The sequence below is a fragment of the Ovis canadensis genome, chromosome X, assembly GCF_042477335.2.
Source record: "Ovis canadensis isolate MfBH-ARS-UI-01 breed Bighorn chromosome X, ARS-UI_OviCan_v2, whole genome shotgun sequence".
Classification (NCBI taxonomy): Eukaryota; Metazoa; Chordata; class Mammalia; order Artiodactyla; family Bovidae; genus Ovis; species Ovis canadensis.
The window spans coordinates 62,898,106-62,920,966 of NC_091727.1; the positions used below are offsets into that span (position 1 = coordinate 62,898,106).

Genomic DNA, 22,861 nt, shown 5'->3' on the forward strand with positions numbered 1-22,861 from the left:
ATCTTCCCAACCCAGGAATAGAACTGGGGTCTCCTGCATTGCAGGCAGATTCTTTACCAGCTGAGCTACCAGGGAAGCCCATTTCCTTCACATACTGATTAGGAATCATTCTCAGAGGAAAAACCTTAATGAATATCTGGATATAAAATAGAGAGCCAAAGTCCCATTAATCTTCACTCCCATTTTCCAAGTTAGCCACCATTAAGAAGTTATTCTAGTAGCTTCCCAGAAAGGTTATATTATCAAGGTTATTGAAAATGTGAGACAGCATGAGGCTTTGCAGGGAGCACTAGCTCTGAAGATTAAACACCTGGGTTTGTCTCTCAGCTCTCCACTCAGCTAGGGTGAATTATCTCCTATCTTTGACTCTCAGTCCTCTGCTCTGTTAAATGGGATAACAGTTCCTCACCTGCTATCTCACAGCATTGTTGTAAGGACCAAATGAGACAAAATAAATAAGTGTTTGAACAACTGTAAAGGATGCTCTATTTATCTCCATGCTGGTCTCGGTAACTTGACTGTCAGCACATTGAGAACAGAAATCTTGGCCCATCCAGGGTTGGGTCCCCATTGTGCTTAGTTCTGATGACTTGTGTGGAACAGGTCATTCTTGGAAGGGACGAGAGTCAGGCATGGAGCTCAAGCCCAGGGGCTGTGCTACACCTAGAAGAGTTGGTGCTTTGCTCCTGCCTGGGTTCTGGACACACATTTCCCTGAGCTTCCTCTGTAATCAAGCTCAACCTCAAACAAGGGAACAATTTTTCTAAAGTCACTTGGTTTTTAACATGCTGACCCACTTTGTAAAGCTCCCAGTTCCTCGGATTCTGGCCCAAAGCCCTGTTTTCAGGGTTCTCAGCACACACACACACACACACACACACACACACACACACACACACACGTGTGTGTGTGTAAACATATACATAGATACAAATGAGAGAGAGAGAGAGAGAGAAGTGGTCAAGAAAATTCAATTTTCTAAATGGATCAGATATAAAATGGTTGTAAGTTAGAGCTAGAAAACTCCTCAGATATCATTTAGTCAAATCACCACCTCCCCTTCAACCTTTATAAGATAAAGAAACTGAGACTCAGAAAAGAGAAGGGACGCACCCAGGGAGTTAGTGGCTCTGACAGTCAAGCAAAGGTGGCAGAGGGACAAAGCTTTGGGCTTTGAGTTCAAGTTGAGGGAACCAGCTGGGGAAGGTTAGTGAACCCCGAGAAGAGATGAATGTGGCCAGAATGGGATCATTTAGGAGAAGAAGTTAGGACCAGCTGTGAAATTCCCCTGGCATGCAGAAATATAAGAAATATGAGAGTTCTGGTTTGGCAAGTTATTATGAGCCTTGCTGAGCAAGGAGAAGGAGAAGAAAGGAAGAGAAAAACAGAGGGAGCCAGAAAAGGAGATGAAATGGAAGAAGGAAGGCTGACCTGGGCAAATGGAGGGCAATTAGAGTGCTGAGTCAGTTAGGGCTGAACCGAGCACGTCAGCAGAGCCTCGTCGCCTGTGGGACATCCAGCCACCTTACAAGTTTCCGCTGGTCTGCTCTCTGGTTTTCTCTAGGCTCTGAGCATGTGAGCCAACACTTATTTTCTTAGCAAACTCGCCCTTTTCCCATTGTGCACTGTTTGGGGAAGTGGCCTCAAACCATAGGCTTTACCTCTGCAGATTTAGCTTGAGGGCATACTGAAGCCTGGCCTGGCTGCCAGCGCAGGAATGTACCTGCTCTACAGCCATGGTCTGGTTTCAGGCACACAGTCACACGGAGAGGTGGAACTCAGCCCATTTTGCAGATGAAGGATAAGAGAACATGCCAATGGAAACAACCACAAGAATAGCAAAAATAACTAAATATGTATTGAGAACCAATAGTAGGACTGATCCTAGTAGGACCCTAGAGTCAAAATGCCTGTATTCAAATCCCAGGTGCACCATCCATTAGCTGTGCAATCTTGGATAAGTTGCTTAACTTCTCAGTGCCTCAGTGTCCTATGTGTAAAATGAAAATAACAATTGCACCCTCTTGGGAAGATTTGGAAGAAGCAAATGAGTTGACTCTGGTACAACCTTTACACAATGTCTGGCACTCGGTGCTCAATAAATAATAGCTATCATTGTCACCATTGTTATATGCTGGGCACTGCTCTAAACATTTGACTTGTGTTATGGCCTGTAATAATCACTCGGAAGGGAACTGAGGCCCAAGTGTGAGTTCATGTCTAGTCCGTTTGCTTTTTCTTAGGTGTAAACTAAATGCTATGTGGAAGCTCAAAGTATAAAACAAAAAGCAGCATGACTTTGATTGAAGCAAGGTGAGATAGGCTCAGCCTTCCTTTGTTCTCCTTCCCTCAACATCCCCACGATAGGCCTAAGCCTCCTTCCTAGCCACTGTGAGGCACAATTTGCAAGCCTGCTGATCTAGTCCATCTAACCTTTTCATGATCAGATGAAGATATCATTAGACCTGAAAGGGCAAGTAACCTGCCCAAAGGTTATATAGCTAGTAAAAGGCCGAAGGGATGGCAACACTAGGCTTGAAGGATAATAACTTGGTCAAAGAGAACAACCTCCTTAGTTAAACTAGAACATAGGCCATCCAGGCTTGGATGGAGAAGAGCCAGGAAAAGAGGGGTGAGCAGGAGGGGAGGGGTGAGCAGGAGGGAAGGGGAGGCTGACCCAGAGACCCTGCCTCTGGGCCCTGAGTGTGAACAGCCCCTCTGGACCTTCATATCTGGCTGGGCCCACCGCAGACTTTAAGACAAGACAAAGCCCTGCCCTCACAGAGCCTCTAACTACACAGGGTTGGGGGTTTTGTTCTGACAAGGGATGTGGTGCCTGTCCCTGCGCTCTCCAGTCTGGGGGATGTAGCTGACACGGGGGCTAAATCCTGCCATTTAGCCCTTCTGACTGAACTCTTGGCATGAGAGAACATTTTCATGAGACTCCTCCTTCAAGGTTCTGGAACAGCAGCCTGTTTTCCAACTCACTGTTGTTGGGGAAGTAGAAAGGGACAGCCTGGCTTCCCACTCCTTTCACTGCTACACTTATGTTGTAAGTGGTGTTCAAGGCTCACCACTGTTTATCTGACAACCTGCACTTTGTCAGCTTTTGTTTACAGACTTTGGCGTGAGTTAACTGAGGATACCACACAGAGGAGAAATTACAGATGTTCCCCTTAGAGATGTTCCCCCCTAGTGATAGAATTCCAGCTCAGCTATTTAAAATCCTAAAAGATGATGCTGTTAAAGTGCTGTACTCCATATGTCAGCAAATTCAGAAAACTCAGCAGTGGCCACAGGACTGGAAAATGTCAGTTTTCATTCCAATCCCAAAGAAGGGCTGTGCCAAAGAATGTTCAAACTATCATGCAATTGTGCTCATTTCACATGCTGGGAGGGGCTTCCCTGATAGCTCAGTTGGTAAAGAATCTGCCTGCAATGCAGGAGACCTGAGTTTGATCCCTGGGTTGGGAAGATGCCCTGGAGAAGGGAAAGGCTACCCACTCCAGTATTCTGTCATGGAAAATTCCACGGAGAATTCCATGAGGTCACAAAGAGTCGGACACGACTGAGCAACTTTCACTTTCACATGCTAGGAAGATAATGCTCAAAATCCTTCAAACTAAGCTTCAGCAGTACGTGAACCAAGGACTTCCAGATATACAAGCTGGATTTAGAAAAGGCAGAAGATCCAGAGATCAAATTGCCAACATCCACTGGATAATTGAAAAAGCAAGAGAATTCCAGAGAAACATCTACTTCTGCTTTATTGACTATGCCAAAGCCTTTGACTGTGTGGATCACAACAAACTGTGGAAAATTCTTCAAGAGATGAGAATACCAGACCACCTTACCTGCCCCCAGAGAAACCTGTATGCAGGCCAAGAAGAAACAGTTAGAACCAGACATGGAAAAATGGACTGGTTCAAAATTGGGAAAAGAGTATGTCAAAGCTGTATATTGTCATCCTGCTTATTTAATTTATATGCAGAATACATCATGCAAAATGCCGGGCTGGATGACTCACAATCTGAAATAAAGATTGCTGGGAGAAATATAAACATCCTCAGATATGCAGATGATACCACTCTAATGGCAGAAAACAAAGAGGAACTGAAGAGCCTCTTGATGAGGGTGAAAGAGGAGAGTGAAAAAGCTGAATTAAAACTCAACATTCAAAAACTAAGATCGTGGCATCCAGTCTCATCACTTTATGGCAAATAGATGGGGAAAAAGTGGAAACAGTGACAAATTTTATTTTGGGGAGTTTCAAAACCATTGCGGACAGTGTCTGCAGCCACGAAATTAAAAGATGCTTGCTCTTTGGAAGGAAAGCTCTGACAAACCTAGACAATGTATTAAAAAGTGGAGACGTCACTTTGCTGACAAAAGTCCATACAGTCAAAGCTATGGTTTTTCCACTAGTCATATATGGATGCGAGAGTTGGACCATAATGAAGATTGAGCACTGAAAAACTGATGATTTCAAATTGTGGTGCTGGAGAAGACTCTTGAGAGTCCCTTAGACTGCAAGGAGATCAAACCAGTCAATCCTAAAGAAAATCAACCCTGAATATTCACTGGAAGGACTGATGCTGAAGCTCCAATACTTTGGCCACCTGATGTGAACAGCTGACTCACTGGAAAAGACCCTGATTCTGGGAAAGACTGAGAGCAGGAGGAGTAGGGGAGACAGAGGATGAGATGGTTGGATGGCCTCATTGACACAATGGACACGAGTTTGAGCAAACTCTGGGAGATATAAAAGGACAGGGAAGCCTGGAATGCTGCAGTCCATGTGGTCACAAAGAGTCAGATATGGCTTAGTGACTCAACAACCCCTCAGAGAAAAGTGGGACTTCTCTGGATCCCTTCTGACCTAATCATTTGAACCACTCAGACCCATAAGACCTCAGGAGGATGACAGAATCTGCAGGACAGGGCAAGGCAAGAGCAAATACTGAAGGGCAAACCTGAGTACAGGGCCCTGGGTTGCTTGCCCCTCCCTGGACGAGCCTAGGACCTCCATCTATATAATGAGGGTGTGGAGCAGATACTCTCTGAGGGCACACCAACTCCATGCTGGGCTTCAGTTGGGGCCCTGGCCCATTGGTGCTCTCTCATGCACTGGCCTGGAATCCCAAAGGAACACACCCAGTGATGGATGCAAACAGAGTCTGCTTACTGCCATGACTTGCCAGTCCTCCTGGCTAGTCACACAAAGGTGAGGATGTAGATGACTGATTTCCCCATCCCTGCCAAACTGCAAACTCTTTCCCTGACACAAAAGCCATTCATGGCAAGGCCAGCTGCTTAAATGGACTGAGTCCTGGACTCCTGAGCCAGACTGCAGGGTCCCTGTTCCTGTTTGGTGGTACTGCATCTTGCCAGGTAATGGAGAGAGGAGGAGGGGCTTCTGCAAGTTCCATTGGGGTGAAATTGTGTGTGCTAAAGTTGGGGAGTGGGAGGGGGTGCGACTGTGGGTAGGTGCTATGACTACTTCCCACATAAAGCAGAAAGAATTAGTGGACACTAAACTGATCAGCCTGTGTGACACAGGCTGACAAGGAAGGACAGGAAGGAAGCAGCGAGGCAGGTGAAGGGCTAAGGGGTGGGTTTGCCACTGACAAGCTTATCTTATATCTCATTTGGGTCACACGACAGTTTGGTGAAGTTGGAGTTGAGTTGAGTTGAGTTCAGTTCAGTCGCTCAGTCGTGTCCGACTTTTTGTGGCCCCATGAACTGCAGCAAGCCAGGCCTCCTGTCCATCACCAACTCCCAAAGCTTGCTCAAACTCATGTCCATCCACGAGTTGGTGATGCCATCCAGCCATCTCATCCTCTGTTGTCCCCTTCTCCTCCTGCCTTCAATCTTTCCCAGCATCAGGGTCTTTACCAATGAGTCGTATCAGGTGGCCAAAGTATTGAAGTTTCAGTTTCAGCCTCAGTCCTTCCAGTGAATATTCAGGACTGATTTTCTTTAGGATTGACTGGTTTGATCTCCTTGAAGTCCAAGTAGGTATTTACCATCTCCCTTTAATAGTGATGAAACTGAAACCCAGAAAAGTGATATGACATGTCATCTAGTAAGTAGCATTGATGCTGATGTTCAAAGTCCAGGCTGCTTTGAGAGTTGCAGTTCTTAGGGACCTCTTCTCTGGAGCTGATAAAATCTGTGCAACTTATACACTGTTGCTGCCCATCCAGTAACTCTTATAAGACTAGGCTTCTAGGACCTAGGAATGATCCTTTCTATTTGACTAAGGCCCAGAAAAGGCTAATGATTGGGCCATAGTCAGACACAGCCAAGAGGAGACAGGAAAGACACTCTCCATCTTTCACCTTTCTGCGTTCAGTTGGAGGCAGAACACTGATCCAAGAAGTACTCCACCACAATTCTATATCTGGTCATTTTCCATTTAAAAGTGCTCTCAGATCCATTATCTAGAGGTTTCTGGGGCAGGAAAATATTGTTTCCATTTTCTAGATGAAGTAACTGGGGTTCAGTAACTTGCCAAAGGTTACACAGCTACTGAATGGTGGAACCAGGACTTGAGGCCAGAGTTGTGCCCAAACTGCCCTCTACTTGTCCACAGAGTGAATTTGGCCAGTATGGGAAGGATAAAGCAAATTGACTGAAGCATAACATTTGAGCCTTAAAGCAGCAAACCCCAGCTCCCTGGGGGAAGGACATTTAAGCTCTTTTCCACATGAACCTCTGAGCTGCAGACAGTTGTGGGGACCTTGGGAGGGAAACACAGAAACCAGCGAGGTCAGTTCTCTGGAGCAGAACCCAGAGCTGCCAGCTTTCATGACTTGCTAGATGTAGATACCCCATCAGCTCAAATGGCTCTGTGGTCAGGGTGCCAGGTTTGAGTTAACCACACAAAGTGCAGGAAGGGATGCAGAGGCCTTCTCTGTCTTCTCCTCTCACCAAAGGTAGCTGCATTTCATGTTTGGCCACCAAGCCATCTTGATGTTCCTCTACCCTAGTGATGTTGGGGAGAGAAGACCCCAAATCTTTCTGCCACCAGTGAGTTTGGGCAAGGCTGCTTCTGAGTCATTCATTCAGCCCTTGAACAAATATTCCCTAAATACCAACTCTGTGCCAAGCTCCTTCCTGATCAATGTATATGCCATAAATAGTAAAACACAGTCCCAGGCCTCAGAGGATCCAAACTCTTATTGGACAAGGAAGACATACAGATAATTCAATATAGAATTATTGCTGATGAAACTGAGCTGAAGGAGTGACTGGAAAGGGAATGGCTTATTCTATTCATAAGAGGGGCTACAGGGTCTGTGGGACTTTGCCCAGTGAAGGAGATAGGGCAAATACCTTAACCTCTTTATGCCTCAGATTCCTCATCTGTAAAATGGGATAATAATAATACCTACAGGGTTTGTATGATGACTGTATGAGTTAAAATGTACAAAATGCTTAGAGTAGTGCCAGGTACATTGAAAGCACCATGTAAATGTGAAATGAGTGAAGGAAATGATAAGCATTGTGTGTGTGTGTGTGTGTGTGTGTGTGTGTGTGTTGAGAGAAGAACACATGTAACGCATTAGGATAGTTAATGAAGTTTAGTGTGTCCTGGGAATGCCAGCTGCTTTGGCTGGGTGAGCTTGTGTGGAACTATGAATGTCAAACTTAGATGTGTGGACTTGTCCTTGTAGGTGATGGATAGCCCTTTCTGAATCTGGATCTTTGCTATGGAGGTTGGCAGAGGACTCCTGTGTGAAATGCTAGTGCTCTTTCACCAGCCCAACAGGTGCTGGGTCCAAGAGATTGCTGGAGCCAGGAAACAGTCAGTTGCCACACATGAATGGAGAACCAGCTCCTGACTGGGTTATGGGGAGAAGACACTACATCTCTCCCCTTAAGGAGCTTCTCATCTCGTTGGAATAAAGTCTGCTTCTGCCAATTCAATTTTCCTGGTTTGAAGTTGTGGCGATGCATGGGTAAAAGGCTCTGTCATGGCTGAAGAGGCAGTGTATATATAGTGATTACTAACCAAAGCTGAAAGATTTGTCTGGGTTTAAAGCCCAGTGGTCACTTCCTAACTGTGCAGCCTTGGTCACACTACTTAATCGCTCTGTGCTGCAATTTTCCCACCAAAAATGAGGGCAATGATAATAATTCGACCTCCTCACAGAGCTTTCATGATGCTTAAAGTGTGATCATACATGGAAAGTGTTTATAACTTTGACTCACATAACAAGTGCTTCATAAATGTTACTGTCTGTTCTCGGTGACTGAGGGCCTTCCATGTGCCAGGTGCTTGGTAGCCCTGGGGTCTAAGGCAGGGGCTTAGAGGTGTTTGGATGCATAGGACCAATGTGGCTCATCTTCCTGGAGTGTCAACTTTCCTCAAAGGCTTAAAGGATTAAAGCACCATTTTTATACGAAAACAATATGGATGTACACTGGAATTATTTGGAAAATTCAAGATGTTTAAGAGCAGGTATTTTAAAGACATTCCTTGCTTGGATACAAAGCTTCGGGTTACAACTTCAGCCCCTGGGGATTCTACACATTCTTCCCCCTCAGCCTTATGGGTCCTTGGGTACAAAAGTTCCAACCAAACAAAAGTGAGCTCATGGAACTTTTACAGTGGAGTATTCTCTGGGGTAAGGGTGATCTCCATATCACATGGGTGAAAACTGAGGTTCAGTTGCCTAGGAAATCCCATGGATGGGATTTCCTGGTAGGCTGCAGTCCATGGGGTCGCTAAGAGTCAGACACGACTGAGTGACTTCACTTTCACTTTTCACTTTCATGCGTTAGAGAAGAAACTGGCAACCCACTCCAGTGTTCTTGCCTGGAGAATCCCAGGGACTGGGGAACCTGGTAGGAAGCCGTCTATGGGGTCTCACAGAGTCGGACACGACTGAAGCGACTTAGCAGCAGCAGCCTGCTCATAAGGTCCAAGGTATTCTTGACACTAGGAGAGCTTCAAGGGGTACCTTTTGGAACCCAGGGTCCAGTTGATCTTGTCAGACAGAAAACAGGGGTGGTGAGAAGTGTGGGAGTAGAGTAGGCTGAGGAGTGAGTCAGTCAGTCAGCCAAGAAGGCGGAAGCCATTGTTTCCTTGACCATCTGGCTGTTGCACAAGGTCTTCATGCCACATGGTCTGTGAGATCTGGGGTAGACAGGAGGTGGAGGGGCTGACTTGCTGACAAAGAAGACCATCACTATCTTGAACTGGAGTGGAAGAAATGATGGTGGTGAGACACTTCTCAAATACGGGGTCTGGTGAAGGCCAGAGGGGGACTACAACATGGCCGGTTGGTGAGGCAACGCTGCTGCTGCTGCTGCTGCTGCTGCTAAGTCGCTTCAGTCGTGTCCGACTCTGTGAGACCCCATAGACAGAAGCCCACCAGGCTCTGCCGTCCCTGGGATTCTCCAGGCAAGAACACTGGAGTGGGTTGCCATTTCCTCCCCCAATGCATGAAAGTGAAAAGTGAAAGTGAAGTCACTCAGTCGTGTCCGACTCGTAGCGACTCCACGGACTGCAGCCTACCAGGCTCCTCCATCCATGGGATTTTCCAGGCAAGAGTACTGGGGTGGGGTGCCATTGACTTCTCCAGGCGAGGCAGCGCAGTGAAGCCAAATGACTGGAAGTCGGTGTAAGACCGTAAAGTGGGAGTTTCTGCTCAAGGTGGGGACGGGAGCTCGCTTGGCTCCTCCCACCCTCGGTGCTGCCAACCGCGCGCAGAGTCCCCGGCCGCCACCGCCACCGGAGGCGCAAGCGCCACCGAGAACTCATGGCCCAGGCTCTGGGCTGGGGGCGGGACTTGTGGATCCTGATGCTCCGGAGTGGGACGCCGCGGGATGTGAAGGGCACCCGCTGGGACCCGCAGAGCTGGAAACCCGGTGATCAGAGCCGAGCTGACCCTGCGGGAAGTCAGGGCTCGGCTGCACTGCCGCAGGCTCTGCACTCCCGTTCTCGCCACCTCCCATCTCATCTGTCCCATCTCAACCCCGCGCCTGACTGGCAGCCCACTGCCCCCGCCAACCCCGTTTCAGAGCTTTGACCCCCGCAGTCCGCTTGCTTATAATTCCTAGCCATCTCTCGCTCTGTCCCTGGGTACACCATACTTTGATCCCTATAGTCCGTCTGGCTTTGTCCCTCCCCACCTCTCCTTGGGCGGGCATCCTACTCTCAGAAAGAGCAAACACTGCATACTATGGTTATTAACTGTGGAAAATTCTGAAAGAGATGGGAATACCAGACCACCTGACCTGTCTCTTGAGAAACCTACATGCAGGTCAGGAAGCAACAGTTAGAACTGGACATGGAACAACAGACTGGTTCCAAATAGGAAAAGGAGTACGTAAAGACTGTATATTGTCACCCTGCTTATTTAACTTCTATGCAGAGTACATCATGAGAAACGCTGGACTGGAAGAAGCACAAACCGGAATCAAGATTGCCAGGAGAAATATCAATAACCTCAGATATGCAGATGACACGACCCTTATGGCAGAAAGTGAAGAGGAACTAAAGAGCCTCTTGATGAAAGTGAAAGAGGAGAGTGAAAAAGTTGGCTTAAAGCTCAACATTCAGAAAATGAAGATCATGGCATCCGGTCCCATCACTTCATGGGAAATAGATGGGGAAACAGTGGTAAACTTTATTTTTTGGGGCTCCAAAATCACTTTGGATGGTGACTGCAGCCATGAAATTAAAAAAGACACTTACTCCTTGGGAGGAAAGTTACAACCACCCTAGATAGCATATTCAAAAGCAAAAACATTACTTTGCCAACAAAGGTCTGTCTAGTCAAGGCTATGGTTTTTCCTGTGGTCATGTATGGATGTGAGAGTTGGACTGTGAAGAAGGCTGAGTGCCGAAGAATTGATGCTTTTGAACTGTGGTGTTGGAGAAGACTCTTGAGAGTCCCTTGGACTGCAAGGAGATCCAACCAATCCATTCTAAAGGAGCTCAGTCCTGGGTATTCATTGGAAGGACTGATGCTGAGGCTGAAACTCCAATACTTTGGCCACCTCATGCAAAGAGTTAACTTACTGGAAAAGACTCTGATGCTGGGAGGGATTGGGGGCAGGAGGAGAAGGGGACGACAAAGGATGAGATGGCTGGATGGCATCACCGACTTGATGCACATGAGTTTGGGTAAACTCCAGGAGTTGGTGATGGACAGGGAGGCCTGGCGTGCTGCGATTCATGGAGTCGCAAAGAGTCGGACATGACTGAGCGACTGAACTGAACTGATGGTTATTAACACATTGTAGGCAGTTCTAATAAATAGTATGTTCCCGCCTCCCTATTCCTCTAGCACTTTGTTGCTGCCTCTGGTATGGCATTTGCAGCCTCCTGTATGTCTTCCTGTTCCACTATATGTATTTTTATCTCTTCATTCGAATATCTGTCCATCCTATCCCATGTTTTGTCTCCATGACTTACTACTGAACCCATAGCTCCCTACACTCTCCATCACTCCAAGAGCACTTTCCTTCCCCACTCTTTCCCACAGTTGTGTGACACAGCCCAGCCACCCTGGCAACACCTTTTTAGTCAGCCAGAAAAGCCTAAAAGCTCCATCTCCATGGTCTCTTTCCACTCCAGAAAGTCTCCAAGAGTGCCTGGCACTTTGTCTTTTTTCAACGGAAAAAAATATATATTTCTTTGAGCACTGAAAAAACCCTTTCATGTTCTGCCCGTTCTTTCCCCCTGGTAATTTCCCCCTTGCTCCCACTCAAATGCCACGTAAGGAATAGCAAACCAGGTCTAGATTTGTCATGGAATGTGTGAATCCATTGAAGGATGGGGGGCTATGGAGATCCTCAGATCAGACCATCTTATTATGTGGGCACTGAAGACCAGAGAGGGCAAGATTCTCAGCCTAGTCACACAGTATCCTTGTGGTAGAAGCAAGGTAGAAGCCAGAGTTGCAGTGTCCTGGCCCCTGATCCAGGAGTCTTGGTGGGAATGAGACCCAGGAGCAGCTTTCCTGGTGTTTCTTGGTGGGCTGCTTGATTCAGACACATCAGATGTCCAACCTTGCTGTCTTTTCTTTTCTCCCTGTCCTTTGGGACCTCACCTGGCTGCCTGCCTGCCTGGGTTGAGCATTCTCCATCTAGGGATGCTGTTGCCCTCTGCACTGGCATGGTAGTTCCAGGAATGCAAGGACCCTTGTTGGGCCTGTCTACCCTGTTCCCTACCCAAGTCCCTAAGAGTGCCCACCATGTTGACTGACAGGTTGTCGTGTATGTGTAGGGGAGCCCTGGCCCTGGTTCAGGGTCGAATCAGACTCTGTGTGTGTGTGTGTGTGTGTGTGTGTGTGTAGGGGTACTGGGGAAGGGGGAGAGCTGTGCTTGCTGAAGGGAACATTGAGATGAAACAGGAGTCCAAAGCCAAAAATCCAAGCCATTACTGAGTGACCTTGGAGCCACATCACACATCCCATGACCTCTCTGATGCCATCCTGGGACCTCTGAGGGCTATTCTTCAGGGGAAGGAGACAGGGTGGATAGGTGGCCACACGTCTGGTACTGTCTGCCTGAGTTGAGATTACCAAACCCCAGAGACCCATAATCATGGGGTTAATCTGGGCCAGGCTGTGGGCAGGAACTGTAAAGTCTACTCTCTATCCCCTTCCACCCCCTTGCCCCAGCAGCCCTCCAACTTTGTGGGCTGCAGCATGAGGTCAGGCTGTGGTGGGCTGATGGTGGAGACTGTGGGTGGAAAAGAAGAACCCCTCCTCCTTCATCTCCTCACACTCCCAGAGTTTGTCTTGGGAGCTGCTTCCCGGGAGGGACATGTGGAAGGATCCTGGCAAGGGGGCAGGATCCTGAGCTTAGTTCAGAGGCTCTGGGTGTCCACTAGTGCAGGATGAGCTGAGGACAGCACCGGAGGCAGAAGACAAGTCTCCAGTCCTCTGGGCAGCTTGGCCTCAGCCCCTCCCTTTCTCTGAATTTCATCTCAGCCCCCTCTTCCTTTTTCACTCTTTCATCTGCTCTTTCTTGCCTGGCCCCCTACTAATGCCCACCCTCAGAGGACCCTCATACCCCACCATCCTTTCCTTTACAGAAGCTCCATGCATGTAATTTTCTGGAAGTCCTACTCCCACAGGAACACACAGAGAGACTCACAGGAGTAGAGAGTAATCTGGAAAGAAGGGACCATAGAAACCGGGACCCAGTCATTTTTTCAGATGAGGAAACTGAGCCTAGACAGGAAGGAGCAGGTTTGAGGACTGAAGCTAGACTGGACAGAGGTGGCTGTTGGGAAAGGTAGAGGGAGGTTCCTCTGACCTCAACTGCTTGTTTGTGTGCATGGGGAAGATGCAGGGCAAGGTGACAGTCTCTAGCTGGAAGTGGGCTTGCTTTTGCTTATTTCCCTTCAACACACTGTGACCTTCCTCTGAAGGGCAGGAATGGCGTGGGCCGTGGGGCTGGGGGTGGACATCCTGCTCTGGGAGTGTGTACCCAGTGTGAACCCACCTATTTTTTTTGACCCAAGGCAGGCAGACCTCCCCAAGGGAACTAACTGAGCTTTGGGGGGAGGTGGTATTGTGGGCCAAGGATGGGGGGCTTGCAGTAGAAAACCTCTAGCTCCTTTGAGACAGTCCTGTAAAGCCAGACCAGAGTCCCAGCCTGGATGTGAAAGGGGTTCATTGCTAGGTCTACTGTGTGCATGCTGCAGGCCTTCAAGCTGACACTTTTATCTGGTGTTTGGAGACGTTGAGGGGTGGGATGGGGACAGGCTCTTGGATGTCTGGGGAAGAGCTGAGGACCGGAACTAAGTGGGCCTGGGTTTTCTGCCTCCAGTTGCCTAGTCCAAGTGTGTGGAGGCAGTCATGAGCTGCCCCAACACTCCTGATGTTACCCTGGACTATTCTGGAGTGGGACTATGCGTCTGATGGCAGTAGCCCAAGAAATTCCCATCTGGACAGGGAGGGGTGTAGGGACTGTTGTTAATTTCTCAGATAGGCACTTATTGAGACCCAAGTGTCTCAGAGTAAGACTCAGGGTAACAGCCTATGGAGTTTCTCTCTACCACTGCCTAGAAGGAAAGCGTTGATTGGCTTTGGCAAAAGCTTAGCTTTGCAACACCTTCAGTGCCATCTTGTCACCCTTTATAGTATTCACATCCATTGTCTCAACTTTACCCACTAGAGATTGTGCTCTCCCCTTATTTTACAGATGAAACTGATGGTTGGAGTGGCACAATGACTTTTCCTGGGTGACACAGACAGAAAGCCATAGAGACTAGCACCCAACTTTCCTACTTCCTGATCCAGGACTCACTCCACCATTGCTCAGTGCCTCTATCATCATATCTGACACTTGGAAGCACATGCTAGGTGCCAGTCACTGTTCTAGGTAATTTAGTCTAGTGGATCTGCTTAGCAGCAATATAAGGTCAGGATGGTGATTATCATCCACACTTTACAGATAAGGAGACTGAAGCACAGAAAGCTGGAAAGTAAATTTGCCCAAGGTACACAGTTAGTAAGTAGCATTGTTGCACTTCTGTAACCAGGCTGTCTGACTCCAGAATCCACTGTCCTGACTTTTGTATGACACAGTGGGCTATGGTAGTGATAGAATGAGGGCAGCCCCATGCCTCAGGCATAGAAACACATGCATGCACCCTGAGACTTAGTCACCTGCCCTCAGCCTACCCTCATGAAGACTACACTTCTCTGCCTGATGGTTCAGCTGGGATCTAGGGCAGCAGCAACACTATAGGACACACAGGAAATGGGGGGCGGGGGTTATAGGAAAAGGGATGGCAAGAATCTGGAGTTTCCCATTATCTCCAGAGTTATTCAAGATGCTGCCCAGAAAGGGACCTGTGAAAAGGTACCATGTTCTCATCTTCCAGGAACCGCTGATGAATATCTGTTCATGCAAGACCCTGGCTTAGGTTGGGGATCTTGGGGAGCAAGGGATGCTGGTGTTTGAAGGAGATGAGTTATCTTTGTTTTTCTGAAGAAACTGAACTCTCCTTGATTTTCTGGAAGCTCATGGGATAAGGGAAAGAGATTTTTAAAAAAGACCCACAGAAATAGCCTAGACATCTGCTTGGGCCATTTCAGAATGTCACAATGTGCATTGCAAATATTAGGATTGTAGCTTTTGCTGATTCTTGTGTTCGCTCATGACCAGATGTTTTTATTGAGTACCTAGTCTATGATAGGCATTGTGAAGCTCTTGTTCTAACTATTTATAGCAATTGCTCCTTTTGTAATTTTTCTACTTTTTGTAGTTTTTCACTTCCTGTAGTTTTCCCTTTTGTAGTTTTCTGGTTTGATAACCTTTCCTTTTTTTTTTTTTTTAAAGAATTGGGTGTCTCAGAACCCATCATATCTGATTCACTTAAATTTATCTACCGAAAGGTAACTTGAGTTTTTTGCTCATCATTCATTTGATTTATTTATTCATGTATTTATTCATGGTTGTCCCTTGAGTATCTTTTAACATTCATTCACCCATTAGCAAACATTATTGAGAAGCTACTGTAGGCACTGTGCTTGGTGTCATGTGGTGGATGGAATCTGCTCTGATATGGTTTCCTGACTTTCAGTACAGTTCAGTTCAGTTCAGTTGCTCATATGTGTCCAACTCTTTGCAACCCCATGGACTGCAGCACTTCAGGCCTCCCTGTCCATCACCAGCTCCCGGAGTTTACTGAAACTCAAATCCATTGAGTCGATGATGCAATCCAACCATCTCATCCTCTGTTGTCCCCTTCTCCTCCCACCTTTGAGCCTTCTCAGCATCAGGGTCTTTTCAAATGAGTCAGCTCTTCGCATCAGCTTCAGCATCAGTCCTTCCAATGACTATTCAGGACTGATTTCCTTGAGGATGGACTGGTTGGATCTCCTTACTGTCCAAGGGACTCTCCAGAGTCTTCTCCAACACCACAGTTCAAAAGCATCAATTCTTTGGCATTCAGCTTTCTTTATAGTCCAACTCCCACATCCACGCATGTTGCTGCTACTGCCGCTAAGTCGCTTCAGTCGTGTCCAACTCTGTGAGACCCCATAGACGGCAGTCCACCAGGCTCCCCCATTCCTGGGATTCTCCAGGCAAGAACACTGGAGTGGGTTGTCATTTCCTTCTCCAATGCATGAAAGTGAAAAGTGAAAGTGAAGTCACTCAGTTGTGTCCAACTCTTAGCGACCCCATGGACTGCAGCCTACAACAGGCTCCTCCGTCCATGGGATTTTCCAGGCAAGAGTACTGGAGTGGGGTGCCATCGCCTTCTCCACATCCACACATGACTACTGGGAAGACCATAGCTCTGACTAGATGGACCTTTTTTGGCAAAGTAATGTCTCTGCTTTTTAATAAGCTGTCTAGGTTAGTCATAACTCTTCTTCCAAGGAGCAAGCATCTTTTAATTTCATGGCTGCAGTCACCATCTGCAGTGATTTTGGAGGCCAAAAAAAAAAAAAAGTCTGTCATTGTTTCCACTGTTTCCCCATCTATCTGCCATGAAGTGATGGGACCAGATGCCATGATCTTAGTTTTCTGAGTGTTGAGTTTTAAGCCAACTTTTTCACTTTCCTCTTTCACTTTCATCATTAGGGAACCTATAGGACCACTGCAGGACCCACATTCTTATATCCCTCTAGCCTTTTCCAGAAACATGATAAGTTTGGCTCCAACTCAGAGCCTTAGGGATGCTTACAAATATAGCAACCCAGTGTCAGGAAGAAAGTCATCTCCCTTCCCACCCATGATAAAGATTTCTGACTCTGGTTTGGATTTTGTTTCCAGGAGTTAGTTCTGGCATTCAGGCTTCATCCACACCCAAGACCCAAGAGGACATTGCTCATCTTGAACAAAGTGCCAGCTGTGTGCAGTCTTGTCATTGAGAAGAACAGACATGTACACACCTTGCTTCACCATTTCTCCCCTCATTCTCATCAGGGCTGGCAGGGAGGGAAGGTGGAAGAATTCCAATTTGGCCTAGCGTACTGAAGGCCAGGCAAAAGGGGGGGCACCTGGGGCTAGGTCTAGTTCTGCCATTGCCTCAGACGACTTTAAGAAAGTTGCAGTGCTAAAAAACATTAAATTTTGCTCTCCTCTATGTTGTGTACTCTGGGAAACAAGTTGGATGCACTCCTTGCTTTCTAGAAACTTCAGCTTCATTTCTCCCATTTGTCAGGTATGAAATCTCCCATCTATTAGGAGAAAATGACTAGTGTGCAGGTATTATTCCTGCCATGGATTTGCTGGGAAAACTTGAGTGAGTCATTTCGTCTTAGTTTCTATTTTGTAAATGTGGAGGATAGTGATTGGATGGCATGGGGTCTTGGGTACTCCCATCCCTGACTAATAGGGGTTCCTGATTCAACAATGAAATGAAAGTGTGAAATTGTATTGGACCCTTGTGAGGAAAGGCAAGAGAGAAATCAAAACTTTACACTCTGTTTCTTACCAAATTTAAACAGGCTTTCTGGTGGTACTTGTCACAACTCTTGGGAGCCTTCTCATTTCATGATTAATGCATCTTCCCAACCCAGGGATCAAGCCCAGGTCTCCTGCATTGTGGGAGGATTCTTTACCGGCTGAGCCACACAGGAAGCCCAAGAATACTGGAGTGGGTAGCCTATCCCTTCTCCAGCAGATCTTCCCGACCCAGGAATCGAACAGGGGTCTCCTGCATTGCAGGCAGATTTTTCACCAACTGAGCTATGGGGGATTTTTTTTAACATGATTAATGCAGATACCCCAAAATTTCCCTACATTTCTCTGCACAGAGTTTGGACACGGGCAGAGAGCTGGGAATCGTGGGGAGTGTTACAGAATGCTGAGGCCTGAACAAGGTGGGAATGGCAACTTCCTTCTCAAATACCTAATGTTCTTTTGGTTGCCCCAACTAATCAGGGATCTCACCAAAGTTGTGTCTTCCGAACTCCTCGCAAATTATTCTCAGCAAGCAACTGAACCTTCCCGATTGCATGGTCTAAGTATTTAAATTCCCCACACGAGTGCCAGACACAGAGCTTAATAGATTATTAGTCTGCGCGCCAGTCACCCCGCTTCTTCACCCTTAGTTGCTGGCCCTGAGTTTGTACCTTCCTCCAATATGCCCCCCCTCCCCCTCAGCGGTGTGACCGGAGGTAGAGGCAGAGGCCCAGGGATTGGAAGAACTTGAAGGCAGAGCCCCACCCACCACAATTTGGGCAGCTTTCTGGGGAGTTCGGTGGGCCGGACTGCGCCCTCATTGGTTGAAGGTCCCGTAGGTGGGCGGGGCGTCCCCGCCGCCGGACTCGCAGCTGCTCTGTCGCCACCTGCGCCGCGAGTGGCTCCGGGTTGACAACAGCTAAGCGGCCGCAGCAGCTGCTCCTCTGGCTGGCACCGTTACCCCCGCCCGACCCCAGGCTCCGCGCGTGCCTCCCGCCCGCTTGTAGCTGCGTCAGGACTCGAACCCAAAGCGACGGACACGGCCTCCAGGTGGGAGTTAGGGCGACGGCCGGAGGAGGTCGGGGCCGGCGAGGCGCCAGGGCTCCCTCGCCTCGCCTCTCCAGCGCGCTCCGGCCCCGCTCTTAGCGGTTCGGCTGCGCGGCGTCCACAGGAGGCGCAAGGGGAGCGAGCTGAACCACTTGCGTCCCCGGGATTTGAGGCCAGAGTCGCCGAAATTGGGGGACTCCCGGCGCCCGCCGTCCGCGATTATCCCGAGAAAGCTCCGCGAGTCGGGTGGTGGAAGACAGCTGTCCGCGCATTACCCCCGGGCCTGGTTGGAGCCCAGGGCCGCGGCTCTGGGGCTTCGGAGGCGGGCTGAAACTGAGCGGGGTGGCGGGGCTTGGGCTCTGTGGTCTAGTCACGCCGCTTTTCCTCTCCTATTCTCCTTCCTCTTCTGCTGAGCGCATTTCCAGGAAGCCCCTGGTTGGGCCGCCTGGGCTTTCCCCTCAGGCCACTGCCTTCCCTTCTGAGAAACGCCCGGACTTTCCTGATATTAAGACAGCGGCGGGGATCAAGCGAAATCCTTTGGATAAGTCGCGTTTTTCAGGGCTCCATTACCCCATGAAGTCCAAGATGGTTTTAGATTAGAGAACCTGTGAGCCATTTAGTAGAAGTTTGGTGGATTTCCCCATTTAGATAGTATGAGGTTCTCTCCTCCATTTCTGTTCTCCCAAGACTTTTTAAAGTACTGAGTTATAACTCAGAAAACCAAAGTTCAGCCACTAATTCATGTGACCTTAGGCGAGTCATACTACTTCTGTGGGCCAGTGTTTTCAACTGCACCTTGGTTAGTGGGCTGGATTTCAGTATATAAGGGGCCAGTCTCTTCCACCCTGACATCTGGTGACTTGCTGCGTGGGTCCAGGCTCTTAAGCTGGCAAAGTGTTGTTTCTGAGATGCTTGGGGTGACAGGAGCTATGCAGATGGAGAGCCTTGTCGTGGTTATGCAGCTAAGCCAGCTGGAAAACTAGTGGTACTGGGAAAGGCAACCAAGACAGCAGCCAGACTGAAGGTGGAGAGTAGTGGGGCCAGCCCTGGGCCCCAGAGGTTGGGCTGGAGGGCCCTGGCTTGTCTCCATCTCACTCAGAGCACCCATGTTGGGGGGCCCTGCAGGAGACGGTGATGAATCATACCAAGGGCTATTTTCAAACCCTGACTCCTACTGTGGATCTGTTCCTGCCCCCACTCTAGGGGTTGATGTCCCCACCCATCGTCTGTCTTACTACTCTCTGAATTTTCTCTTTACTTTCATCCTCCTGAAATAAAAGATAATTCTTGTCTGGGAATGAGAGGAGGCAGCACAAGAGTGTAGAGAAGTAGAGGAGATGGCATCTGCAGGTGCTTTCTGAGTGGTTGATGGAGTAACCCAGAAGAATGTGATGGGAATGATGATTTTGGGGAGTGGGGGACTCTCACCCAAAGGCTACAGCTACCATATTGCTAGACAATCTGGGCTGGTCCTTTGTCCAACTATGTCCTGGATTTGAGATTTGGAATTTCTGTTCCTTAAAAGCCAGAAAGTCCCGAAAGGAGGAGAGGATGGAGTCTATAATGGGGATGCTGTGGCAGATGGTAAGGTTCAGCAGGTGACAGGTTTAACAAAGGCAGGGTGTGCCTCTACCTTTTTGGGGAAGGTGAGCCATGGGGTCTCTCACTAGAAGAAGGAGTTGTCTCTGGCTTGAATAGATTAAAGATAACTTTTCTTGGGCTCCCAGTTTGGGTAGGATCCTTTGGGAGGCTGTTATCAGATAAAGTAAAGAGGGGATGTGAAAGATGCAAGGGCTTTAGGATGGGATGTGTGAACTCCTCCACCCTGCAACTGTTAACAGAGGAGTTGAGCACAAGGCTGGGCACATAGTTGTTGGTGTCAAGTGTTTTTTGCAGCTTTATTCATCTGTGACTTGGGGCCTTGGCTTATGTGTGTGTATTAAGGGGGAACAGGTCCTAGTAAATTTGAGTCACTGGACAGGAGGCCCCATTCTGGGTCCTTGTCACCAACCTGAAGTGCTGTGTGTGTTGAGCCTCCTCCTGCCCAGCGTTTCACTTTGGAACTTGCATGCCCCACTGTTTCTGTCCCTATTTACCCCGACCTTGCTGGAACTGCAGAACTGAAGGTAAAGTTCCTCAGGAGTCTAGCGTGGTGTCAGGCAAAGAACAGGGGACTGGGAGCAGGACACATGGAGGTTCTACTTCAGGCTCTGTTGTTCCATTCAGTCTCTTAGACTCTTGGTTTCTCCCTGCTTTTTCCGCTTCAGTAGATTAAGTGAGAAGGTCCATGGCTAAGTGCTTGGTAAACTACCAAGTGCTGTATAAATTATTAGTCATTAAGTTCTTGGTACTAGTTCTTGTGAAGGACACAAAGTGTAACCCCCACCTTCCGGAAATCTGTCATCTAGTAGATGGGAGTTAGTGGCATGGGTACATGACACACCAAGTCTTTACCTTGGTGAGGGCTTTAAAATATTATTATGAAGAATTTCGAACATACATAAAAGTAGAGATGATCGATGGAGTAAAGTCCCATTAGCCACACATGGCCAATCCTTCCCTATTTATACTTCACTCTCTTGTTATTTTGACATGAATCCCAGACACCTTATCAATTTGTCTATAGTCATATTACATATATATGTATGAATGATAGAGACTCAAATGTTAGACACTGCACCACTATCTCATCTGAAAACAGTTCCTTAATATCATCAAAGATTCTAGCAGTTCATATTTCCCTTTGTTGAGGATGTTTTGCCCTGGGAAGACTGACCTGGGGAGCAGTGAGTTTTGACCGATGGGAAGGTGACTGACAGAGGCAGTGACATTTGAGCTGAACCTTGAAAGAGAGGCCTACGAATGGTCTGAGTTGGAGGGATTATGGAGCCCTAGCCCCCTTGTTTTAAAGTGCCTGCTGCTGTCTCTGAGGTTTCAGCTCTGGGGCTTGGGCTCCCAAGGTTGACTTGTGGAGGAGTCTTGTAGAAAGTATGTGCGTGCCTTAGTTCTGTAGGGGTAAATGAGAGTTCTGACTTTCTTGCTGGCCTGCCCAGTTCCAGGGCCACCCAGGAGCTTGAGGTCAGCATGCCTGGGAGAATTCCTGGGAGGCTTCTCGCCTCCTGGCCTTCCCCTGCCCCTGGCCCCCAAGGCCAGTTCCAGTTCAGAGCAAAACAGGATGCATTCAGGATGAGCGTCTTTCCCAGCTTGTCATCTAATCACCATGACCCAGCTTGGAGCTTCCTCTCTCATTCATGATAAAAACCCTCACTGTCTCGCTTTTCCCTCCCACCCCAGTAAGGGTGTGCTGACTTCCTCCATATCCGGGCCAGCCCTCCTCCACCCCCTTGTGTAGCTGAGGGAGAGTTTCCCTCAACCAGGCCTTGCTACCCCAGAGCCTCCTGCTCTTGGGCTGTCCTTGGGAAAGGAGTGGCTCCTTTCGAACAAACCCGGGGTCCTGCCCCTGCGTGGTTAATGATTGAGCCACATAATAACCACCTTGGAAAGTCACCTCTAGGGATGGCCATTAACTAACTCTTTGTCCACCCCAGGCCTTAAAGGGACCCCATTTTGAGCCCTTACCTTGCCCCAAGGGGACATTAATGAACATTCAGGCATGAGAACTTCTGGGGCCAGTTAAGCTTCTGCCCCTGTGTTTTCACTTGGGGAAGCAGAAGTAGTCATTCACATTGCTTGAAGGATACATATGCATCTTGGGTGGTATTATAGAGACAGCCAGGGAGTTGAATTAATAGGAATTCAGATGGACAGTGGGGTAAGGTTTTTGTGTTTGTTTGTTTGTTTTTTTTTTTAGGCATCAGAGTCATAGGGAGTGGGGGTGTTTCAAGGAACAGTTGAATCCCTGATCTCAATTTGAAAGTCTAAAAGAGCAAGAAATGCCCACTCAAAGCGTTTGCCATTACTGGGGGGGGGGGGGGGGCGGGCTGTGTGTGTCTGTTTTCAGTCCAGCTGTGGGTCCCTTCACACCAGACTGGGACATAAGACCTGAGTCCTCCATAGTGGAGGAGGAGGCATTCCTCAGAGAGCCTGTATCTTGACAAGCAGTGGGAATTAGGAAGGATCAAGCTAGGACACACGTCCGATATAGGTAGCTCTAGACCGGGGGTTCCCAACCTTTAGGCCACAGATTGGAAGCAGTCTGTGGCCTATTAGTAACCAGGCCACACAGCAGGAAGTGAGTGGTGGGTGAGCGAGCAAAGCTTCATCTGTCTTTACAGTTGCTCCCCATCTCTCTCCCATCACCCCCAGATGGGCCTGTCTAGTTGCAGGAAAACAATCTCAGGGCTCTCACTGATTCTGTGTTGTTGTGAGTCATAATTATTTCATTATATATCACAATGTAATAATAATGAGAATAAAGTCCACAATAAATGTAATGAACTTGAATCATCCTGAAACCAACCCC

General features: G+C 48.2%; 1 protein-coding gene across 2 annotated transcripts in view; it reads left to right on the forward strand.

The window, feature by feature from the left end:
• The window catches only part of STARD8 (StAR related lipid transfer domain containing 8), a 77,665-nt gene that overhangs the window by 26,290 nt on the left and 28,514 nt on the right, over nt 1-22,861 (forward strand). Inside the window, exon 1 of one of the 2 annotated variants that reach the window (XM_070290271.1) lies at nt 18,288-18,441. The exons of the other annotated variant lie outside the window; for it this stretch is intronic. The gene's annotated coding sequence lies outside the window, so the exon portion shown is untranslated. Of the gene's footprint in view, nt 1-18,287; nt 18,442-22,861 lie in introns of those variants that run through there. 2 annotated transcript variants of the gene reach the window in all.